Source organism: Athene noctua, chromosome 26 (assembly GCF_965140245.1).
Source record: "Athene noctua chromosome 26, bAthNoc1.hap1.1, whole genome shotgun sequence".
In the NCBI taxonomy this organism is placed as follows: Eukaryota; Metazoa; Chordata; class Aves; order Strigiformes; family Strigidae; genus Athene; species Athene noctua.
The window spans coordinates 634987-658236 of record NC_134062.1 but is presented as its reverse complement, the minus strand read 5'-3'; the positions used below and the strand labels follow the sequence as shown (position 1 = coordinate 658236).

General features: G+C 54.5%; 1 protein-coding gene across 6 annotated transcripts in view; it reads left to right on the top strand.

Annotated features, from left to right (window-relative positions):
* The window catches only part of CADM1 (cell adhesion molecule 1), a 156029-nt gene that overhangs the window by 68839 nt on the left and 63940 nt on the right, over positions 1 to 23250 (top strand). The window lies entirely within an intron of this gene.

The following is a 23250-nucleotide window of genomic DNA, read 5'->3' as shown; positions in this document are numbered from 1 at the left end:
GGTTCTCCAAGCAAACAGGACCTCAGAAGAGGCACGAGTGGTATCCTGCAGCTAGAAACAAAACGAGGACAGCTGCGGGAGGAGGAGGAGGTGGGAGAAACGGAAATATTAACGAAGATCTAAAGCGCTGCCCCTGCCCTGAGAGCTGTGGGATGTTCGTGCTCGTCTCCCTGCGTTGAGCTCTAGCTGGAGCTTTGCGTTTCCGAGCCCGGCGGGAGCAGAGGGGCAGGGTTGGGCCGCTCACGAGAGCGCCGTGGCTGCGCTCGCAGCCGGTTGATGGCTGGAAGGGGAAGGAGCCTTCGTGCCCGGTTTGGCGCTGTCCCTTGGCGCAGCCCTGCCCGTTAACCATCAGCCCCTTGTCCCCACGTGCTGCTGCTCTGATGCGGCTCAGCCTGGGCGCAGGACGGGGCGTATGGACAGGCTGGCCCTGTGGCCGCGCACCCCTCTGTGCCTGGGGCCGTGGGGCGAGGGCGGGATGCCCCTACCCAGAGGCAGCCGCGCTCGTGGGGCTGTGCAGAGCTCACGGGGGATGAAATGGGTCACGGGGGTGGGTACGTCCGTGGGCAAATGCTGTCTGCCCAGGAGGGGTGACGTCCGCGGGCGCGTGAGGCACAACCACCATTTTAAGGTCTTCCACCGCGAGAGCGCTGGGGTGACCGCCCGGCTGGGGTGGCGCCGCAGTGAGGTCGCGTGCCGGGCGCTTGCTGCGGGCGAAAGGCTTCGGGGCGGCCCTGGTGCTCGGCCGCAGGAGAAGGCGTCGGAGGAGGGATGGAGCCACTGGCTCTTCTCCCGCAGCTGCCGCAGGTACCTTCCAGCCCTATTTTCTCTGAGTCCTCCTCTTTTTCAGCAAGGAGTTTGCCTCCACCTACAGGAAGCAGAAAGCAAAAAAAAAAAAACCACCCCATAGTCACACAATAGCGCCTGTTAGTCCTCATCTTTCCGAGAAGCTCTGTAAAGCATCTCATCAGTCTCCATTGCTGCGTAAAGCACTCAGGCGTGCTCCCGAAAGGTGCCCTGGCAGACTGAAGGCTCCTTACCCATTAGACAGGTTTTAATTCACCTTTTCTCCTCTCCCAAGCCTCGAAAAGAAAACGTGCAAAACCTGACAAGCTAGTAATTGAATTTTGGTTGGCATTAGGGAGGCTTCTGCTGGGGTTCATGGTTGAAAGACAAAGCAGGTATTTCCGAGAACAAGAGTGGTGCTGGCAGGCTTTGGGAAGTGGCAGCTCTGGGGGCAGCGGAGCATTGAGCGTGGCCGGCTGGAGCAGGCGCCGGGCCAGTGGCACGGGAGCGGGCTCGCTCCGCTACTCGCGCACGGGAGGAGGGACCGGGGCCTGTCACTCGCCTCTCCCGCACCGCATGGGCTGGGCAGAGGCTTCGAGCAGGAGTGTCGCACTGGCCGGGCCTGCGGTGGGGCTGGGGTTGGGTTAAGCCAAGATATTTCAGTTCCGCTCCGTGTTCACGGTTCTGTTTCCCTTTTCTCTGCACGCGAATGCAGAAGGGAAGGAAGGTGAACGCAGACAACTGCTCCGTGGCATCTGCAGGGAACCCCTCGGTTCCCGTGTCATTCCCACACGCTGAGCAGCTTGGCTCGCTCTCCACCCGCCTCCACCGCTGTATGGGAACGGTCGTTCCCATCCGGGTGTCGTTTGGAGGAGAATGTTGGGGTAGTTTTTTGGTTGAACAGGTTTTGAATTGGGATACCCCTGTACGGACTTGCAGGGCGTGGCGCGCCGAAGGCGGGGCAGCTCTCGAATGCTGGCGTTGGAAATCAGTGCGAAAACAGCGGGGTGGCCTGGGCAGAACCTTTCAGCTGTTGTGGATGGGCAGGGCCTTTGGCCTAGGTGTTCCAGGTCTTTGGGCTGGTGTTCTCCAGAAGTTCTCCAGATGTTCTCCCGATGCTGGGAGCGGGGAGGGCTCTGGAGTAGGAGCCCACCGCAGCCCCGCTGGCAGCACGCTCAGGCCAACGGAGGAAATGATGTCTTGGGCTTTGCAGTCCGTTGGCTCCGGCTGTCAGGCCAAAAGTCACGGCATCGATCCGGTGTCACGGCGCTGGAATTAGGTTTTGTGTGTCAGGCGGGTGGCGTGGTGTTTGAGTGACGTCTGGGCCAAAGAAATTCCAACCTCCGCATTTTATATACAGGGTACCTGACAGTAAAGCTGTGTGATGACCTTTATCTTTATGAGCTGTGAGAATTAAGGAGTTCTGTATTTTAGTTTAATTAAGCAATAAGGCATAACAGATGGTGCTTTTCTGGGTGATTATTGAATGTCTCTGGTTTGACTGAGAAGTGCAGTAACACCGTGGTCGTAAGCGTATTGTAATTGGAAATATTTGAGCTCTCTGCGAACATGTGTCTGGAGCTGGGTGTCTGTCAGCCGTTGTGCTCTCGGCCAGGCGTCGGCACCTCTTCGCTTTCGGCAGCGTTCCCCGGAGCGGGGGCCGGTGCTGTCAGTCCTGTTCGGGCACAGTGTCCGGGTGGTGCCGGACAAACTGCCGCCTCGGACAGCTCAGCTGCCCGGAGGTAGGAGTGGAGTCATCTGCTTCCCCTTCACGTTGACTATGAAATTCTGCAGGGAAATATTCTTGTTTTATTAACTGCCCGGAGCGGAGGCGACTCTTTGATGCGTTCTTCTAATAAAATTGACAAATAAATTACCCTAGAATTTCTAAAATGATACAGGTTCAAAAAAACCCCCAGCTTTCACTATTTAGAAACATCTTGCCGTAGGAATTTCCAGCCTGGTGAGATCATGTTGTTGCCAGCACGGTGAGGAGAGGCTGAGTAGCACAACAGCCAGGAAACCCGAACCAACAGCCAAATCCTGTCTTTGGGCATCAGGCACACCCAGGGCGTCAAATACTGCGTTATTCCCGCATTTGCCTCCGTAAATGGGGTCAGACGTTAAAGGCACACGGTTGACGTATGGGCGCTCGGACTCAGAAAACCAGGAATACCCGGATTCATGGCAGGTTGATCTCCTGCTTCATTCTTATTGTTTTTTCCTGACCTATGTGAGAACTGTGCATGAAATTTTCTCTGCGAGATGTTTCTCTGCACACTTGCAGCTGCCCTGTTTACTCCAGAGGACGTTAAAAAGCAGCAGAGGCAAGGAGGAGCGTGGAATTAATGGAGCAAATCTGGCCAGTCTGTGACTCTTGGAGCAGGGTGCCAGGCGCTCAACTCCAGTTGCGGTTTCTCCCGCTGCCGTGTCGTAACCTTCCCCTTTTCTTGTCCCCGACACTATCAGAGCTGTGAATTGCTGGCAACCTGGCACCGAGCTCGCACTCGCACAGTATTTTAGATTGCTGACTAATACGCCTCAATTTTTCTCATTAATGGAGTATTTAAAATGATCAAAATGAAATAGATTCGCTTACTGGCTGTAAAGTTGTTCTAAGGATGATCTATGAGGAGTTTTTAACATAGCTGTGGTCTTTCTGGAGAAAATCACCCGTTTGTCTCCGTCTCGCGCTGTTCCGAGGGGATTGAGGATCGCACCTTAAACCGTGAACTTTGAAAATCAACGTTTCTTACGCGAGATGGCTTTAAGGGTGGGTCTCGAAGGGCCTTTGTCCCTTCTCGACCTTTCCTCTTGTTTCACAAGCCGTTTCCTCGTTAGGCTTTGGCGTGGGGCGGTCGCCTGGCCCCGCGCCGGGGCCCCGGCCCCCCGCTCTTGGGGAGCGTTTCCCCCCCCGCTGCCATCATGGGTGCGCCATTTCGGAGCTGTACAACGCAATTAAAGCCAATTGTTGGTTGTAGATGAGTTGGCTTCGTGCCATTTTCAGAGTCAATGTCCCACTTAAATACCCTGGATTGGGCTGAGAAGAATAATTGCTGCTATGAAATAATTTTGCAATTACCGCTGTAATTAAGGGCAGTTTGTTAATGAAAGTGCTTGGTGAATAATGACTGCAGGGCACTCCATCCTGCGGCTCCGCACCAGCCGATTGGTTGGGGTGGTGGAGATGGTTGGGGACGCGGTGACACAGCTGTCACGCGCGCGGGATGGATGGAAATACCCGCTGCCGCGCGTGATGAAGTGCTGTCATTAGCCTTCTGCCCTATGGGAACTGGTCAGACAAGGAAAAATAAACTTAAAATATGATGGCAAATGCTCTTGCTGATGGCTGCTGAAGGCCCCTTTTTCCCTGCCCGTGTTAATTTGATATGCAGATGCCCTTACCCGGCTGATTCATTGTTCAGTTGTGAGCCTCCAAATCCATTTCTCAGGAATGGGAGCTTATTTGGCCTACAGTTTTGCCGCTTTCCTTGTTTCAAGCTTCCTTTTCCACCTCGTGTTTTCCTTCTAGAACACAAGCCGTTACAGGTTTTTTCCTTTGTATCGGTTCAAAAAAACAAATGGTAAAATGTCGACACATTTGCATGTTTTAGTGTACACGTAACTGTTGACTATGAACTCTAGTGTAAGCCATCTTGAATATATTTTTGGGTGTTTGGGGGCAAGAGTTAAACTAATGGAGTGTTTGAAAGCTCTGGATGGAGGCGGCTGGCACCAGACACTTGGTCTGGGGGCTGAGGATGGGCGGGGGCTCACTGCCGCCGCGACCGTGATGGGGCCAGCACTGGCGTTGGACTTGGCGAGTCACTGCGAGGAGTCTCCTGTGTTTGGGGCTCAGGAGCAGGTTTCCCAGCAGGGGAGAAGGGTTGGGCGTCTCGTTGTCCCGGAACTGGGGCAGCTTTCCCGAGAGCTCCAGGTCCCGGTCGCTCCTCTGGTGTTCCAGCGCCGGGTTAGCGGCGAGGCAGCCGCGCGCCCGGGTGACGCTGCTTTAGGGCTGTTAAAGTGCGTCTGCCCGGGAGGTCGGGGCCCTCCCCTCTCGCCTTTTCTTGGGGGGAGCAGAGCCGAGGGAACTCGCGGGAGAGATGGAGTGGGATTGACAGAAGAGCAGAGCGGCGGAGGCGGCCGCTCGGCTCAGGAGTGAGGCCGCAGGTGCCGGCACTGCCGCTCGCGTTGGCCCCGACCTGGCAGGAGAAGCGGCTCCTACAATCCCCCCGCTCCACAGCGGTCCGGGCGGGCGCGGCCTTCCACGCCAAAAGCAATCTTCTGCAGAACGAGGAGGTGTTCTCGTCGGTGCGTCATTTCGGAGGGTTTTTTCTTTTTTTACCAGCGGCATCACCATCCCAGGCTTTTGTTTTAATTGGATTTGCAAACACACCGGAAAGGCGTGATTTACAGGGCCTGCTTAAGTATGCACAGCGAGGGCTTGGGAACTGCTGAGGTGTTCATTTGACCATCAGCGTGAAATAATTCAGGCCCGGTACGTTCCGTTTGCTCAGACAGAGCTCGGTGAAGCGAGCGGAGGGAGGGAGGGCGCGGGCCGGGGGGTGCGTTTCTGCCGCGGCCGCGGCGCAGCCGCCGGGGTTTGGGCCGTCTTGTGCGGAAGCGCCGGGGTAGCGGCGGGACGGAGCCCATCTGCCTCGGGCACAAGGCTCCTCGGAGGTGTTGTAGGTCTCTGTAACGGAGATGGATCGGGTTCGTTCTCGCTGCCAGTTCCTCTATCAAAACAGTCCTAATTACCGCAGCCACACGTGTTACGTGCTGCCATCTTCTTCCTTAAAAGCATGTTTTGTGCCGCTTACAAAAGATAAAATTGAGGCAACTTTTCCCGTTCTATTTTTGGAAAAGTAGTTAGTAAAGGAGAAGGAAATTGATTTTAGTGTCACAAAGGACATTTCTGACAGGCGCATACTTTGAAATGATTCAAGGCATCTGTTTCTGTTGCTGACACCCAACGCAGCTAAGAGCTGTACCTAAATTAAACTGTTTAAGATGTCAGCTCCGGGTATGAATGCAATTTACATCCCGGTAGCATGGCTGGCATTTTTATCATTTAATGAACCTTCTCACTCAATTTACGAACAAAGTCTCTCCCATAGCAACTGTTTTTGTAGTACATAGAGATGTCCAGGTGGGGTTTCGATGCTCGTGGTTGGGCAGGATGGGGCCGGGTCTGACGGCACGGGCGGGCTGGGTGACGCCTCGAGTGGGCTGTCTGACCCATGGCTGCCTCTGGCACGTCAATTTTGTCGCCTTTCTGTTACAATCTTGATTACTGTGTGGTTTGAGCCTTGGGAAAACGTGTTCCGCCTTCCCGGAGCTGTTCTCCCCCGTCCTCCGCGCTCTCTGCAGGCCTGAAGAGAGCTCGCGTTTCAAGGTGAACGTTAAATTAATATGAAAGACTTCTGGAGCTCTACAATTAAAAGGTCTTTTACTTTCCCCACTTCAGAACAGATCTGATGGTTTATTGCTGGAGCCTTGGCTCTGAGCCTGGCTGACCTTGGATCCATGCCTTTTAAGTATCAGCAGGGTTTCTTGTGCGCTGTTGTGGCCTTTTATGCGACGAACAAGCTGCTATTGTGGCTACCGGCTTTGCAAGTGAATCCGTGATACTCGGTGGATGTTGGAGAAGGCGGGGATACTCGATTTCCCCCTCGCACACGCATCTCACAGTCGGTGCTTACTGTGCCAGGGAGGTGTTTGCGCATGTAGATACATTTTCCATTTAGATACTTATCTCCCTGAGCTCTCCTGAATGACTCGAGGCAGACGGGGAGTCCGAGAAGGCGCAGGCTGCGTTCGCCTCTTGCAGGTCCGGAGATCGGGTGTCCGGCTGCTGCGGTGCCCTTTGTATTCCCAGCTCTGACGCTCCTCGGCAAACGGCCTGGAAACGGCAGCGAGGCCGGTCCCATCCCCTGGAAATGAACTTTGCAGGTTCCTGCTCCGCAGGATGGAGCAGCAGCCCCGGCCCTTGCAGCACAGCCTTCGCTTGGCAGGAGAACCCCAGCGTATCGTCTTAAAAAGGGGCTTTGAAACGTGGTTCTGCCGTTTCGGGTGTGTTGGGAGGATTGCAGCAAGGCGCTGTAGAAATTCCGTTGCCCAGAGTAAATTTTCAGTCAACTTCGAGTCATCTGCTTGAAGGGGAGAATAAATATGAGAGTGCTAACATAAGGAGCATGTTTAAGAGGTCACGGGTGACGTGTCATTATCATTTGTATTAGTTTATATTGGCTGAAAGGACAAAAGGGGAAACAAGAATATTGACTTACGTTACTTAATATTGAATTAGCGTCCCTTTGCAAAGGGCTTCTGGCTTAAGCCGTAGCTGTAAATAGTTTCTGTTCCAGCAGGGGTGGGGAGGTTCGGAGCGGGGATGTCCTCGTCCCCTCCGACAGCCTCTTTCTGCCTTTTGCTGTTGCACCAAGTGTCTTGAAATCTCAGACCTGGCGGTGCTGTAGCTGGAGTGGAGTTTGTTTAAGCTTTGACTTCAAACAGTGGATTACCTTTTATCGTATTATAGAATGAATTATTGATCCCCTGATTTTGAATATTTCAGTGTAGGCGCGCCGAGGAGGGCTGGCGCCGGCACACCCCGGCCCGCTCTGCCCTTGCTGTGCCCTGGAAGCAGCTGAGCCACGTCTGGCCGGGCCCTGGGCTGGGCTCTGGGCCGGGCTCAACGCGCCTCGTCCCAGGCCAAGGGCAGATCGTGGCGCCCCGTCCCTGCGGACCCGCTGCCATCGCGCAGCTCCGCGGGCACACAGCAGACCGCAGCGCCGGGGGAGATACGGTGTCGGCCCTGCGGCTGGTGGCGAGGCTGGCGGGCAGGGTCCCGGTCCGGAGCAGGAGATCTCTGCAGAATGGCACCCTAGGTCGGGCCAAGAGCTTCCTGGGGCTTTTTTTCCTCGTAAATGCAGCTTTTGTCTGCGTTCGCTTCCATTGAAGGGACCATAATTTCTGTTTATTGAGTTGCTGACTGGGAGGCGGAGCCGGTGCAAACGTGTGCTATTGGAAATCTCAACTTCGTTAAGTATGTGCAGGTAAACGGCGGCTCTTGAGGGACCAGTTCTGATTTCAGCACGCGCTTCCTGGGGGACCGAGGGAGCCGGCGGAGCACAGAAAGGCACGTTGCCATTGTCCTCCCCGCTGCAATATGGAGGCAGGAGATAAAGCCAAAACCATACGTTCTTCTGGCTGAAAGCTGCCCGGACAAGATGTTCAGGAGCTGTTTGCACTGAAACCGAGATGTACAGCGCATGCAAGAAGAGTTCTGGAGTCTGCTCGCCATCTGCAAAGGCAGAAGATGGTATCGCTGGAAGCAGAAAGGACGTCAGGTCTTTGAGATGAGGGTCTGATTGTTCTGCTTCGCGCGGAGTCCGCGGGTCCTCGGGCGCGGTGGCGGGCGCAGCTGCCGGTCTTTGCATTCCAGCTGCGTTGCTCTCGCTGCATCGATCGATCCCCGGCGCTGCCCTGTGCGCCGTATTGACAGACAACTGAAATAGTTCTCATTTTAAGAAGTGCAGCGTGGATAATTAAGCGATGCACTCTACAAGTTGGTGATCAGCTTCTTGTGGAGGACCAATAATGAATAAAAAGTACATTAACTAAATTAAACTCTTGATGCCTGTAGGTCTGTAACTGTAGAGTTGCCTTTATGAAATTCATTACAGTTTGTAAGAGTTCTGTTAATCAAAATGCTCCTGCAGAAAACATTCTGGGAATTAAAGTTTATTTTATTTCTGTATTGTTCAGGACAGAGATGAGCGTTGCTGCGGCTCTGTCTGAATACTTAACTACGCTCTGACTCTGGGCCCATCCAATGCAGAGGAATCGAATTCAAACAATGAAATGGTCTCAACCCCCTCCCCCAAATCCGCAGAACGAGACTTTATGCCGTTTCCTGAGGACATCTCGTCTCTGCACGCCAGCGCTGTACCCAGTTGTGTGTTCAGGGGGACTGAGCAGAGACCCAGGCTGAGGCTCCTGGTGTCTGGCAGCTGACTCTGTGTGCGAGGACTCCTGTGCTTCTCGACGCGTGCTGTTTGAGCGTTCAGGCTCCAGGAAATGTCTGGAATTCATCCCACGCTGATGGATGTATGTTTACTTGGTGGTTTATTTAGATCTTGTCCTCTGGGGTGCTGAATCTGGTTTCCTTGCAGGAGGTTAAGTGAGAGGCTGGGTCACTCGCCGGAGCGGGCCAGGAGCTGGGACGAGTCTGCGAGCGGGGCCGGGGCCATGTGGGCTTCCCCAGCTGCTGGGGTCCAAGCCCCGGAGCTGGGCTGCCTGGCAACCAACTGCGTTTCAGGGACTCAGATCCTTCATGCTTGGGAAAACAGCTGTGTAATTCTTAAATGTTCTTCTAAAAGACCCACGTAGGGCAGCCCAGGTACAGGAGACCTGCCCAGCTCATGGCACGGCCAGGGCTCGGTGTAGGGGCCGGGACCTGGGCAGGATTTGCCCCTTGTGTGCTCCCCGCCGTGCTGTGGCTCAGCAGAGCCCGCCCAGCCGGTCCTGCCCGTCTTGGTGCACGCTGGGCTTGGGCTCGACACCTGCCCCCTCTGAGCACAGCCCGAGCACGGGCAGGACCGTCCGCCTTGGTGCGATCCCCCAGGCGGTTCCCACGGTGTCGCTCCGGGCGTGCGCTGCCCTCCCCGGGCCCTGAAGGCTCGTTACCTGCCAGCCCCTGGGCCAGGCAGAGGCTCGTCTTGCTGGGCAGGTGTGGAAATGTTTCCAACGACATGAACATACTGCAGAACCCGTGTTTGCTCTCCCAACTTTTTTTTTGTGAGAGGCTGCCAACTGCAAACTTGGATGGGAGCCATTTATTTGTAGCACAGTCAATCTTCCCTTAAAGAAAACCACCAGTGAATTAGCTTTTGCATAGTGTTTCAATCAAAGCACTTGATCCTTGTTTCTGCGAGATAATCCTAAGAACTTCTTATTTGGAGAATAGAAGACCGTGATGGATTTAATTCATAAAGGGAAGCAGCCGTAAGGAATGTAAATGTAAGAGGCTGATAAGGTAGGATTTCCTAGTTGCTATGACAACCCCTGGGTCATGAGCCTGAGAAAATATAAAGTAAGTCCTGGAGCTGTGAAGATGATTATAAAATTTAACTGTCATTCTTCATTTGGAGTTGATGGCAAACATTATTTACTTAAGTTTATCTCCAGGCAGACGAGGATCCTTTCTTCCTCCTTTAAATCGGAGGCTTGGATCACAAATGAACGTGTTGTGCGCGTCCGACATTATAAAGCGAACCTGCTATTTATTATTCTAACCAGACAATTTGCATGTAATATCCCTGTAGATTCGGTCAGTCTCCCATAGAAAGCAGCCGTGTTATCCGGCGGATCCCTTGTGGAAGCCTCCCCGATGCCGCTCGGCATGGGGGGACGCTCCCGGCATGGGGGGCTCTGCCCAGGACGGCTCCCCCACCCCGGCGCTGCCCTTACTCCTGGTTTCTCACCCCAGAATCCGGGTTTCGGTGTCTGTAGGGGAAGGCGTGTTCCAACCTCACGGCCGGTTGGGTGAGTTGGGATTTGTTGCTGTCCTCCAGCATCGAACGGGCCAATGGTTCCTCTTCCAGCCCGTGAACGTGTTGAGGGCCGAAAGAGCGGGCCCAGCTGGAACAGAAGAAATTAAAAAATATTCCTGGATTAACGGCTCCGGGAGCCGGGCGTCGCCTGGGTACGCGGCAGCGGCCAACAACCAGCTGCCTGATGCCGGGTTGTCCCAGATACACCAGCTGCCGCAGAAACGCAGATGAATTTAGTAAAAGCACGTCTTAAAGCTCTCTCCAGGCAGGAACTGGGGAGTCCCTGCCTTTCCAGTGCCTTCTAGCTAGGTTTTGAGCATTTCTGGCGCCATACAATTAAAAAATACCTATTCTGAGCAGTTGCATTGTGAGTAGCTTGAGGATGGGCAGCCGTGCCCCTCTGCAGTGGCCTCTGGCCCCCTCGGGGAGGCGGGAGCTGAGGCCGCAGGGGACGGTAAGACCGGCTGCGCCGATCACGCCGGTGCCAGGACGAGGTCACCCGGCTGCGCTGCACCGGCAGGGACGACTGTTGTTTTTAGAGTTCGGTGTTGTAAAGATGTAGAATGTAAATCATCCTCGATGTAGCATTAACCCTCCTACTGCTTGAATCCCTGCGTTGTTCCCACCTTCTTTTTAAAAAGGCAGCAAAAACTCTTGCAATTACTTTAAGGATGTTCCAGCGCTGGTATCGGAACATCTGACTCAAATGAAGAGCACTAAAAATCATCCAGAATCTCACTCTGAACTTTTTTTTTTTTTTACTGCATTTGAAAGATTTTTCTATTGCTACTCAGTCTTACTTGAGGTGATAAAAAGTGAAGTCATTTCATTCAAAGCGTTCACATAAACTAAATTCCTTTTAAGGCCTTTCACTGACTACTGGAGTTAACACAATGCTATTTTTGAGGCCGATCTCATGATTTCAGTTGGGAAACGCTTTCACCTTTGCAGCTTTCATCCTGAAATGAAGCTGGTGCGGGCGAGCAGCGAATTCTGGTAAGGATCAGAGTTTATAGCCGTTACCGAGGAGAAGTAGCTCTTGTGGAAATGGAGCAGGGAATTATTACTGCACTGAAGAACCCAGAGGTCATTACTTTTCTGAGGGTGGAAACTTTGGGAAGGCTCTTGCCCAGGTGGGAACTGAAGCACCCTGAGGTTGTCCTTTGGGGCTTGTGTTAGCCCCTAAGCTGCGTGGCCCCGCGCCACCGCTGCCCTCTCCTGCCTCGAGTCCTCAGAATCTCAGAATGAGCCGGCGTCGTGCCCGCAGGGCCGCGTCCGAGCCGCAGAACCAGGCCTGCCTGGACACGGAGCTGCCGCAGCTCCATGAAGGGGGAATCTGCATCCTGAGAGAATTTTGCTAGTGTTGTAACGTGGGCACCTCGGCCCTTTCAAGACTCTATTTTGCTCCTATTTAGCTGTAGCATGAAAACCTGTTCCCGGGCTCATTCCATCGCCGAGGTCGGTGTTAGGGTTTTGCCATGCCGGGGGCTCTCAGAGGAGCCGTTTGCCTTTGGCTGTCGCGGAGCACGTGGTAGCTGGTGTTAGAGTGAGGGTGGGCTTCGCCCCTGAGGTGCCTCGAGTGGGGAATTGCGCGGGAGAGCGATGAGACGCCAGAGGAGGAGCTCGCGTTGTCTTGGCTGTTGCTCTCTGTGCTTTTAACATTTGCTTTGGGGGCTGAAGACTGTTTTAGTGTCAGAAAGGCTTCAAGTGCTACCTAAATGTAAAATAACATCATCTGTTCTCGCTCCTGAAGCACCATAGTGCCTGGGAAGGCTGAGCCTGCGCTGCGGGTCCCGCCTGGGCTGGCAGGGGCTGAGCAAGGCGGCACATTTCTGCGCTGCGCTATGGCAGCGGCGAATCCCGGCGGCGAGTCACGGCTTCGCCGTGGCAGTTTGGTCCTGGCCAGCGGCCGCTCGCCCCTGGGCAGGACCAGAGCCCCGAGCTCTGGAGCGTCTCTGCGCCGCCCGGCCCCGAGCAGCTCTTGTCCTTCAAGGCTCAGGATCTCCGGGTCAGAGCTCCTGTGGGGTACGTCGGCACGTCTCTGCCCCGATCTCCCAGTGCTGGCGTCCTGGGGGCGCGTCGGTGCGGTGTCCTGCAGACCCGGACAGCACAGCCGCCCAGTGGGGCATCTCCTCCACCAGCTCTCCTCAGCACGTGTATCCGTGAGAAAAAATAATCAAATATAAACCAACTTGACTGTATTTTCCTACGTGGAAAAATGCATTCAGGCAGGAGGAAAAAAAAGAATGCTTGTGTATCTATCAGAGTCCAGCACAGCTTCCTGCAATAACTTATTTTCAGAAATTTTGACTTGATACTAAACTGGTACTTTTCTCCCTAGAGCAGTCGAGAAGTTAGTTTCCCTGTTTATAACCTAATTTAGCCGGGATAAAAATAAAGCTCTTAGATTTGCATCTACCATACATTTATAGCTAATCTGAAATCCTGTTTTTCTATCAGGAAGGAATTTCGGCTGCTTCTATACAGAGGTAGCTTTAAAGTGGTTTTATTTTTTTTGCCGGGTTTGATTCCCTCCGCACGCTTTGCACGTGCTTGAATGGGAAAACAAATTTTTTCCTTTGGCTGTGCTAAAGCCTTACCAGCCCCAGACGGGAGCCTGTTCCTGCCTTTGGAAGAGGGTGGCTCTGGGGCAGGCGGTGCTGAGCGCGTCCCAGTGCTCGGCATCACCTCTGTCCTTGCCGGGATGACAGGGGGTCCTGGCGCGGGGCACGGGGCCGAGCAACCAGGTAGCCAGCCCGGAGCCGGGGGGACGAGCGTGCTGGGCATGGAGGGAGGCAGCGCCGCATCGGGCGGTGTGTACGTGCAGGGTCTCTCTTGGCTCGCTTTTGGCCTCTGCCGTTTTCAAAATCTGTAGTGTTTTCAGGTTTTATTTTTGGGACATGGAGAAGGCTGACTCTCAGCATCAGCCAAGCGCAGTTTGCAGCAGATATTCGTCCTCAGGCCTTCTTTGAAGGGGCGTGGGTGAGCGGTTGTGTTTCTCTGTGTGCTGTTTAGTCATTCCAGGCCACGTTTCAGGAAGGGACATCAAAAAGTCTGGTCCTAAAGACTTCCCCAGGATGGGCTGTTGTGCCAGAGCTCTGAAGTGCAAACGAGAATCGAAACGTCTGAGCGCGATGGGTCTGGACACAAAAGAGCATTTTTATGTAGTTTCTCATCAGTTCTCTTTAAGCATTGTGGTGTCTCTGAATTGGTTGGATATTTAGCTCTACCACCCTTACCCCTGCTGTAAGACGGAAAATAATGTTTTGCAAGCGCAAAACCGAGTGCCTTTGGAGTTAATTAAATCTATGAAGAAACGAGCCGTGAGCTGAGCATTGTCGTTAGCCCTTTCCAACACCCGCCGTGGACGTGGTGATACAGCCCGAGCTGCCAGCGTTCAGGTAGCGTCAGATTCCTCTATAAAATGGAGTTTTCAAGCAAGATGCAGGAGGCTGCGCATGTAAATCCCAGCCAGAAATAGCTGCTCTTACAAAGAGTGACAGGTACATGCCATTCTCTTCATCTGGCACATGCTGTCTGCGATGCCGCTATGGGAGCTGGCAACAGCCTTGCAGGGGTGGGTGGCGAACAAAGACTGTTCTCAGAAATATTTTCCAGACAAAGTTAGAATTAAAAGCACGGAGCTGGTATAAAATAACGGTGATAAAGATACGGATCAGGGGAGTTGCTGGCAATACACAACTGAACCGAAATTCGTACAGTGAGACTCTTTCTTCTTGTGCTGAGTTTTCCGGTGTTGCCTTTTGCGAAGCGCGGGTTGCTCGTGCTCTGCGTGGCCTGCCTATTGTTGATACAGCGGCAGAGATCAATAATTCATGAACACGGGGAACAGAATTAGCTCTCAAGATGCAGTCGCCTGATGACTCGGGCAGCCAAGCTGGCCCGTCTCAGCTGAGCGTGGTCATTACACGAGATGTTCGCCTTTGACTCATCTTTGACTCACCTCCAAAAGACCGGAGGTGGAGAGAAGCGCAGTCATCTGCCAGATCTCTTCCCAGAGCTCGCAAAACTTGATGCAAATGCTCTTTCCCTCCCACAGCCCCCTTACGCGCTGCCTTCAGCTTTAATCTCATCGCTCGTAAACACTCAGATAGTGTTGGTCCTGATAGCTCAGCAGAACCCACTCACCGCCCTCCTCCGCGAGGAGAATCGAGGGAAGGCTGCTACTCGCTTCCCAGTTCTGGCAGTAGGAGGCATACGGGGTATTTGGACAGAACCTGCTTGCTGGCAGAACCGGGAGGGGCCGGGACACCAGCGCTGTTTCACACCGTCGCTGCCGCTGCTGCAGCTGTTTCCCCGTTTTCCCTGTGTTAAGCGTTTGCCGGAGGCGGCCGCGGGCAGAGGCAATCCTGGCTGCTGAAGGCTCTCTAACGTCAACCTGGGAAGGGAGCAAAGAGACTCCTTCCCATCAGCTTGTTCCTCATGGCGGGACCGAGCGTCCGTCCGTCCGTCTGTCATCTGCCTCTCGGTCACTTCAGACAGAGCCGGTGTGGTCGGCGTGTCTGTCGGTGCCTCCTTGCTCTGCCCCCTTGTCGCTCACGGCTGCCGCAGACCCTCGGGCAGGAGGTGCCGTCACAGCGGGTGACCGGAGGAAGGCGCTCGCGTACGGCTGCTCCTGGCTGGAGCCCTCGGGAGCTGCCCCCCGTTACTGCCACCCCTCCGCTTCCCTCGCGGGGCGCCAGCAGAGGCACCGACAAACGGCTCAAGCAAGTCTCAAGGTGCTGGAACTTTCTGAAAGCCGAGGGAGTCCTTCCGGAGGCTGACAGGGTAGGAAGGGTCCGACGCGGCTCACGGGAAGCCAGTTGATCTCAGGGCTGATAGTGAAATCCCGCTGTCACGCTTGTGGCTGTCCCCAGAAGCCGTCAGCCCTCCCCGCTGCGCCAGCAACGCCTTTGAAATGGGCAAATCATCCCGGGGTTAGTGGTGTGATGACAGTAGGTGTCAGAGAGGGGAAGTAGCGTGTCCCGTGTTGGGAACAGACCCGGGCCAGCGCGCAGGGTAGCGTGACAGCTCTGCTCGCTTCCCTCTCCCTTGCAAGTGTGCGAGATGAACGGCCGAAGCTTCGCTTTGGGTCCTCCACTGGTGTCTGGCCTGGAACACACTCACCCGGACCAGCAAGTTTGCCAGGGGGTGCTGGGGGTTATCCCGTCCCTCGGAAGCGCACCTTGGGCCATCCCCATACCCAAGAACGGTTTCGAGGACAGAGCGAGCTCCTTTCCAAGCTCATCTGTCATGCAGGAGAAACTGCGAGGCAGGGCGGAGACGCGCGAGTGTTTCTGGCCAAAATGAAGTTGGGCAGCAGTGGGTGTGGGTGGGATCCCGTGGTGACATTTCAGATACCTTCAGCTAAAGTGAGAGATAATTGCGAAGCAGCAGTGGGTAATGTCGTTCGTTCTGCTCCTGTAAAGGAGACGAAGCAGCGCAAACAAGTAGGCAAAGATCACGCAACCAATAAAGATCATTATGAGTAAGTACAGAAGTATAAGATCAACCTCTGTTCCTCCTGCCAGGCTCTTTAGCTGCCAAAACGTAACGATTTTGTTAAACGCGCGGCTTTCCAGGCAGATCACGTTCAGCCTGTTTGTGGGTGTACTTTGTCGTAGGAGGTGATAACTGTTCCTTCGCCTCCTTGGAGGGGAACACGGGTTAGCACCCCCACCCCAGCAGCGACTCTGGCTTTTTGGGGCACTTCTGGTTTGGGTTTGGCACTCCAGAGTAGTTTGGGCAGACTAGGATCGGGAAAAGGCGTTCTGTGACCTCCCCACAGACTCCGCCAGCAGCTCTGTCCTCCACCTTGCGCTGAGCTCCGCTTCCGGCCTGGCTCCGGTTTTGATTTGGGGTTTTGGTAGATGTTGCAATACTGGAAGGGTTTGAGAGGACGGGTCTTGCTCTCGTTGACAAGTTTCTTTGCTTCGTACAGTCTCCATCTAGACCAGGTGCCGTTCAGAGCTCCCGCTCCGGGGAGCCCCCATCATCCCGACGCCGTGTGAAGGGGCGACTGCAGCGGCGACCAGAACAGCACGTGGCCGACAAAACGCAGCCTTCGTTTGCTCGCCCTCTCCTCGGCCTCGGGGCGGTCACAGTTCTTGCGCCCAAACTTTGCGCCTCTGCGTTTTTCCTTCAAGTCTGGCTTTTCTTCTGTTTGCCCATGACGGGATGAGCTCAAGACCCTCAGCAGTACCCAAACCAGAACAGCTTTGTGGAAAGCCCCAGGGACTGCTGGCGAGGCGTGTTATGATGCCATCAGGACTCTGTTTAATTTATGGAAAAGAAGGGAGGTTAACACATGAGAGATAGAAATCCGCTGTTCTCTTTGTAAGTGAAAGGTCATGTTACTGAGCCCTGCAGGGTGGATTTGTGAAAAACGAGCTCCTGTTTGCAAGGAATTAGAATGAGTCTCTGATTTTTTTTCCACTTGTGACCTTTAAAGATGCTGCTCTTAGATTGATAAGCAGGCTGATGCTTTTAGCAACCCAATCAAAAATTTCTTTCTTGTAGAAAGACTATCTTTCAAACACCGTGGCTATTGCTTCCAGAAAATGTTCCTTTCTGTAACCCCCTCTGGGGAAAGGAGGGATGCAACTATGGGATCTTGGCTGACAAAGGAGGAAAACTCAGATTTGTTTCAAATGACTAAAAAGGTAAATCTCCTGCGGTCTAGAGCCTTGGCCCAAGGACTTTCCGTACCTTCTTTTTTCTGGCAATTCTACTTTCTCCTTTTTCCACTGGTTGCCAGGCTTGCGGTGCTCCTGCCTGGCAGGCGGGCAGAGAAGGCTCGGGGAGGTTGACTTTGCATGGGGGGCCAGGAGATGCTCTTTTACCCCCCGGGCGGCTGTGGAGCCATGTTTCGAGGCGGGGGAGAGGGGGAGAGCCCATGCCTGTTGCGGGGGGTGCTGTGCCGGCGGCAGTTTGGTGCAGGTTCATCTGGGTCACGCTGCCCAACCGACCTCTTCCCTGGCCGCTGTGTGTGTCTGTACGTTCGCGCAGGCTCCTGAACCTCCCAGCGCTGCTGGACGGGGCTTTTGGGCCCCATCCACAGCTGCACGTTGCTTATTCTGCTTGTTCACCCCACCTGAGCTGCCCGCTTGCAGCTCTGGTGGGTGGTGGGACTCCAGGAGCAGGTGATTTCAGCAAACCATAGCGCGAGTGGCCAAAATAATGGTGGCAGCAGATGTGCTGACCTAAGCAAACCCCTTTTATTCGTGGTGGAGGGCAGTTCCATTTTCTTGAGGTGTGCTGATGCATCCTGCAGATGGGCAGAGGACGCTCCCCGGTACTGCCTGGCTCTGTTAATTAAATGGAGGGCTGGCTTCTGGAGCTTGGCAGTCTCGCTAAGAGGCTTTCACTGTGTTTATTTTATGTTCCTAGAGTGCTTTTGGCACTGATGCGATGCGGCTGCAGACACCCTCCGTATTTAGATTCCTGTAGCAGGGCTCTCCTGTGCTGGGTGTTCGGCCGGTCGTGTCGGGCCGTCGATGTGCGGCTGTCCAGGACGGTCTGACGGCAGCGGGTCTCTCCCGGGTATTTGTTGCAGAGAAATAGGTGCTGTTCTGGTGATGTCTCCTCTTGTTGCTCTTGGGCATCCCTCATCCTCCAGTCCAATAGAAAGGGGAAGATGTGGCTTCAATCCAGACTCTGCTCCAACCCCTGTGCAAGGAAGAACGTGGATAATTCCACCGTGTTGTTTTGGTGACTGTTACGGGGGGGGATGTTGATGCACGAGGAGCGCTCTCGCCACGGATCCGAGTCCGCTTTCGGGCCCGGTTCCCTGTTTTGCAGAGTTTACCAAAGCTCGCATGCGGTTGGTTCTGCCCTGATCCTCTCCGACGTGCCGTGCCCGGGAGCTGCTGGGCTGCCGTGGGCTCCGGCACCTGGCCCCAGCAAAGGAGGCGACGGGCCGGGCTGCCCCCGGCCCGGCCCCGGCTCCGTCCCCGTGCTTCCCCTTCCTTCAGCTCCCGAGCCTGCCCTGCTGGCAGCTGCCCCTCTCTGGGGGCAGAAGATGCCTTCACCTTTCTAATTGTGCAAAACTGCTTAAGGAAAGGAGCTGAATTTCTTCCTAGCTGTTGTACGGATTATGAAACAGCAAAGACTGTGTGCAAGAAGCTTGAAAAGGGTAAAAATGCATTTGGAGAGCAACTCTCAGAGTCTTTAGTCTGGAGCTAAACGGTGCGCTGAGGTCCAATACATCAAAGTGACGTTCTGAGGCGTGAGTGTCTGCGCCGTCTGTAGCTTTCCCTGAGGAGAGCGCTCTCCCTGCCGGGGGGACGGCGCGGCCTCGCCGGCAGAATGCGGCCGCTCGGTGCTGGCCAGGGGCTGTTGCCGATGGCCAAAGCGCTGGGTTCCTGCGAGGAGAGCTGGCCGGCCGCGGCTGCGATGACGCTCGTGCTTTTACAGTATCCCTTTGTGCCCGCCGCCCTTACATAAGTACAGTGCTCTGGCAGCGCCGCCCGGCACCGTGTCAGCGCGGTGGCAGCCTCGCTGGGCCGGCCAAGTTCCCTGGTTTTGAGCCAGACATCTGGGTTTGGGGTTTTCAGGGCATTTTTCAGTTGTATTAGGAGACCTCATAAAGCAGCCTCTCCGGGGTATTGTGCTGCGAGCCGCGTTCCCAACCAATTACAAATCCGGGCTCCCTCAGTAATGAGCCCTGGCTTTGGGAAGGGACGGCAGGAAGACAAAAGCAAAACTTGCAGTGAAAGCTGCGAAACCTTTCAGCGTGAATAGCTGGGGGCCTGTTAATTGGGATTGCCGTGTGAAACGTTCCCTCCGGCTCTGGAAACGCGGCCCGAGCTCCAGCCGGGGGGAGGATGGCGGTAGCGGGGGAGAATGGCCGAGGAGCTGCGGCTCTTCTGGATTTGGCCGTTAATGGTTTTGGGGATGAGGCATGATGGAGCATTTTTCAGCCCAGAAAAGTCCTGCGGGCTGTTTTCGCAGTTGAGCGGGTCTCATCGTAGCGAAGCGATCCCGCCGTACCCTGGAGGAGGGTTGGCTTTCCCTGCCCTCGTTGGCTGGGGTGTTGCGGCAGATGGAGGAGCTGTGCCAGCCCAGATTGGTACTCCCACAGCCCCAGCGGGTCATCGGATCGAGCCCGGGCTGGCGATGGGCGCTGTGTCACGTAGGCTAGTGACTGTGCCCCGGCCCGTGTGGCCAAGGGCCCGCTCGGCTTGTTAGTGAGTGCGAAACCAACAGCTCCCCCCGCCTGGACGCGTGGGGCCGTGGGACGAAGGTGGCTGGGCCGTGGAGCCCGCACGGAGGGACTGCAGCCCTGAAGCCCCAAAACCTGCTTGTTTCAAGCCAGCCGGCGCCGGCGGGAAGTCTTGCAGCTGAGCATAATGCGGGAGCTTTGCAAATGGCGAAGTGTGGTGGCCGGGCTCCAGCTCCCGCTCACAAATAAACCCGAGCACAAGTGCAGAGTGGGCGTGAGCGTGTGGCTGGGGCAGTGGCAGGACACTCCTAGATGAGAAAGTGTGCTAAAAAGTAGACTTTGTAAATAAACCCCCCCCTGTTATGTGTACCTGCCGATGAGCCGGGGTTTGTACGTGGGTATCTTGAGCCTTGCTTCTTCTGAAGGGTTTCTTCAGAGTTCGGTCGGTACCGAACAAGGAGGGAAGTTTGACTAAAAATCCCTCTGGCTTCTGCAGTTACTTACGGCCAGGTCTGCTCGGAGCCGGGCATGTTTGTCCCTTCGTGGATGACTTGCCTGTCAGCGCACGTGTTGCTGATGTTTGTTTAGCAAACAGACCCAAACCCCTCCGAGCTGGCACGGAGGCTCGTCCCGCTGGGGTTTGGTGCCGCGCGGTTGCTCTTCGGCGGAGGCCCAGCGCCAGCGCTGCTGCCGTCGGGTGGCGGCAGCTCTGCGGGTTGGGGTGAACCAGCGCCGACTCGCCACTTCCCCCGGCGCGTGTCTGCTGCGAGGTTGGGGGGTCGCCGTTGCCCATCCCACAAACCAGCGCTCGAAAACATCCCAGTCATCGCCGCCTGTGCCGGCGGCAGGGCGGGACCCGTGGAGAGGGACACGTTTAATTCATCCTGTTGCATTTCAGATTGAAACAGAGTATGGCAGCTGAAATTCCTTCTTCTCTAATTCCCTACCCCAATTTGATTGCGCTATTGTTTCTTTGGGAGTATTAAAATAGAATTTGACTTTGCTCGTTATCCGCTGTCCCCCGCGCTACCTCCATGTAATCGGCTTGCTGTGCGCGCTCAAAATCCTCCGCTTTGTGCAGCAAGGTTTACTAATGAGCAGAATGTAATTCGGTTTTTTTAGGAAATTATACGAAACAGCATACCCATAAAACCTTATGATTCATGATGGTTTGTTTTGTTCTCGTAACGCAACCCAAACTAAAAAGCCATTCATCAACCTGCAAAGGCTGCTCCTGGCTGTCTCTGGGTAGCAGGCAAAGGATAATTCATCCCCAAGCGGAGAAGAGCCGGCGCTCGCTGATCCATTTCCAGGCGCGCCGTTTAGATCTCCGTGTTCAGGGTGGTGACAGGAAGACGAGCTGCTCCCAAATTAAATATATGCGGTAGGAAAACGAAATTTTCCTGGTTGAAGTAACCTCGCTCATTTTCAGTGTTAAGCATATGGTGTCTGTGTCAAAGTGTTTTTCCACAAAACCCGAGTGTTTTATCTCATCAGCTCAGCTTAATAAATTCCATTCACGGGATCGTTATTCCGCGGTAATGAATTCCAGCAGCAGCCCAAGGAGGCGAGCTGCCGGGAGGAGCTCTGCTCGCACCTTGCACTTGTTGCAGAGAGGATGATGTTGCTCAAGTCCGGGTGAGTTATTAACGTAACTCGGGAGGCGGAACCCTGTGCGCGCCTGGCAAGGATTCGGTGATTTATGATACCTGCAAACCGGTGTAACTCTTCCAGCCAAGAGCCAACCTACTGCACGGAGAAATATTTCGGTAATATGCAGCCCTGGCAGGTTTGGGGAAAAAAAAAACCAACAAAAACCAAGCAGAAGCACCTCCAGTACAGAAGCAAATGCCCAAGTGGCATTTCAGCAAAAGCCATTTTAAAGTTTAAAACCCGCTTTTAAAAGCCAGATTGAGCCAGACTGTGATCTCAGGGACTTGCTGGAAAAATACCCACGAGGAATTGCACTTAATGTTTGTAGCTCCACAATATGGTGCGCCATACTGCTGGTTGACAGCAGCGTTGCTGAAAGGTCGGGCTTTCTGGATTTTAAGGAAGGGCATTCTTGGCAGACCTTCCTGTAAGTTGGAGAGGCTTTTATCAAGTGTTTTTCAGTGCAAGTGATTAAGGGGGGGGGAGTTTCTCCTGCTCTTGAGTGCAAGCGCAGCTCCTGAATAAAACAGTCAGCTGCTGAAAACTGAAACTTTCATGACTGTGCTGCTGAGTTATTTATTGCAGAGTGCTTCCTGTAAAAATGAGTCTTGTTTTAAAAAATTCTGCCCTTGATGTGCTGAGTATGAGGGGGCCAATCTTAAGAGTTCATTAGAAGTGGGCAAAAATAAGCAGATCTCTTCAAACTGTTGGGGTTTGAGAAAAGAATTGGGAAGAATGTGTATAATTTAAATTGTTCTTTCAAGAAATGCTAAGCAAATGTCTAGTAGATTTTCAGCTGCTGCTGGCAACATCTGTAAAAGGTCTCGTGTCTCTCTTGTGACATGTCAGCAGAACGATTTGAGTGTGCTGAGCTCTGGTGGTAGGAACACAGGGATCAGCCGCGAGAGGGGGTGATTTTGAGGTACAATTACTGTATTTACAGATATTTACGTACCGGCTGCTCCCGTCCTTTGAATGGCTGCGGGGCATTGCTCTCTCTGGCCCAGACGCCCGGGCAGGGTCCCCACACGGTCAGCGCTGGCTTTGTAGTGCGTGGTGCGGCGGCTTGACCCGGGGGTTCCCGACACCCGTGGTGCCATCAGGCCGCTCCCGCCCGGGGAGTTCCGGCACGGGAGCGCGGTTTGGTGAAAAACGGCAGCAAAAAAGCCGTTGATCGGATCCTTCTGGCTGCCAGCGTCACCCAGGGTGGTGCCAGAGACGATGGGACTTGGCAGGGAGGAAGGGGAAGAGCCGCAGTGAGGGGTCACCAGCACGAGCCCAGGTCAGAAATCTGGTGCTTGAGGGCGAGAGCCCGGGGAGCAGAGAATCCCTCCAGCCCAGCATCCCTCTCCTGTGCCCCTCGAGAGCGTTTCCAAGGGCTGACCCACAGCGCCGGGCAGCTTTAGGTGGCATTGAGCGCAGGTTTGAGTCTTGTCACGTCGAGGAACTTTGTGGCTAATCGGCGCCATCACCTAATCCTGGCTAAAAGACGTAAACCCTACGGTGAAGACGGGCACGGCGAGAGGCTGCAGGTTTTTTGAGGTTGCTTTGTAATCCTGGCCGCACTGGTGCGTGCGAGGGAGGAGAGGCTTTATTTAATTCTAATAACGGCGGAGATAATGTTGGCTTTGTGATGGTCCCGGGCACAGCTGTTCCCTAATACCCCCGGCGGTACACGGTATGAATGGCCAGCAAGGTCTCAAGCCTCTAGGAGGTTTTCCTGGCTTTTCAGGGCTTGAATGGATTGCATTGGTTTATTGGAATAGCGCTGACTCTGTGCTTGCCGTAATTAATTCCCTTTTCCGGGCTGGGGGGAAGGTTGGTTATAATTTCCTGCATTCTTTTATCATAAGGCCGAAGGAGAAACTCAGAATAGCAAACAGATAGCAGTGCTGCGCACATGCATTTCAAATTCGGTTTCGAGCAGTTAAGAAGATGGATTTTTAGTTGGAGTGGTCTCTCTGTATCTGCACAGCCTTTCCCAGCAAGGTGACCCGCAAGGATGGTGCTGGGATGGAACGGCCGCTGCTGCTGGGCTGGCTCGGACTGGGAATCTGCACCCCCCTCCCTCCTGCGGGACCGCTTCGGGGTGGGAGA